This window comes from Portunus trituberculatus, chromosome 48, assembly GCF_017591435.1.
Source record: "Portunus trituberculatus isolate SZX2019 chromosome 48, ASM1759143v1, whole genome shotgun sequence".
Taxonomy (NCBI): Eukaryota; Metazoa; Arthropoda; class Malacostraca; order Decapoda; family Portunidae; genus Portunus; species Portunus trituberculatus.
Window position 1 is genome coordinate 12,840,922 of NC_059302.1, and position 1,745 is coordinate 12,842,666.

The following is a 1,745-nucleotide window of genomic DNA, read 5'->3' on the forward strand; positions in this document are numbered from 1 at the left end:
TGTTTCATCTGTTTCATCTGCTGTAGTCTCTGACGAGACAGCCAGACGTTACCCTACGGAACGAGCTCAGAGCTCATTATTTCCGATCTTCGGATAGGCCTGAGACCAGGCACACACCACACACAGGGACAACAAGGTCACAACTCCTCGATTTACATCCCGTACCTACTCACTGCTAGGTGAACAGAGGCTATACGTGAAAGGAGACACACCCAAATATCTCTACCCGGCAGAGGAATCGAACCTCGGTCATCTGGCTTGTGAAGCCAGCGCTCTAACCACTGAGCTACCGGGTGTGTGTGTGTGTGTGTGTGTGTGTGTGTGTGTGTGTGTGTGTGTGTGTGTGTGTATTTCACTGTTTCATCTGCTGCAGTCTCTGACGAGACAGCCAGACGTTACCCTACGGAACGAGCTCAGAGCTCATAATTTCCGATCTTCGGATAGGCCTGAGACCAGGCACACAACACACACCGGGACAACAAGGTCACAACTCCTCGATTTACATCCCGTACCTACTCACTGCTAGGTGAACAGGGGTTACACGTGAAAGGAGACACACCCAAATATCTCCACCCGGCCGGGGAATCGAACCCCGGTCCTCTGGCTTGTGAAGCCAGCGCTCTAACCACTGTGTGTGTGTGTGTGTGTGTGTGTATATATATATATATATATATATATATATATATATATATATATATATATATATATATATATATATATATATATATATATATATATATATATTAGTGTTTTTCTTACCTTCTAGAGTTGTTTTGTAGAGTTCGCAGGTGAAATGAGGTGCCCAAGGTTTGTCCTGATCCCGGACAGGCATGCCGAAATATGCATTGTAGGCTGCGCGCATTTTCAGTGATCTTTCCAGAGAGTACTTTTTAGCTCTAGTTTTGATAAACTCGCCACAGACATAGCAAAATGCGTCTGCCGGATGCTTACAACATCTGGATGCCATGCTTGATGAATGGAGATAGTAATGACTAATGACGATCGACTTGTTTACACATTAATCGCTGGCCAGTTTATAAGAATCAAAGTTTAAAGAGAATAAGCATTATATTCTTCGTTTTTTAGATGAAAGGAAATAGAAAATAACATTAAATGACCAAAGACAAAAAAAAGTCAAAATCTTGTTACCCCGTGCGATACTATTATATTCCAACCACCTGATGCTGGTCTTATTTACAAGTGACATGACAATCTTTTTTATTTTTTATCATGAAGCAGAATCCTTATATACAGCTTATTTTTTGAAGATGCAAGGAAAGACTAAATCAAAGTATTGTTTTTTGCACATCTGAACGAATCACCATTATTACTACATTCCAAACACTCGCTGCTCAATTCATTTACGAGGAGGGACTAAATCAACACATTTTACACTTTTCTTCAAAGGAGGAACAGACCTGAAGAAATCACCATTATTACTATATTCCAAAACACGCGCAGCTCGATTTATTAGCAAGTTATATATATATATATATATATATATATATATATATATATATATATATATATATATATATATATATATATATCCTTTTTTTCCGGAATGAAAGCAGAATCGTGACACGCTGGATGCACACCCGAATTTGCTAAGCGGAAGCCAATCATACAATCACACGGGCGTTCAAATTAACCTCAGTATTACACGAACCTGTTCAGATTCGGTGATGAAGAGCTCATTTATTATGTATTAGAGCTGCTGGTGGCACGAGAGGGGGAGGGCCAGC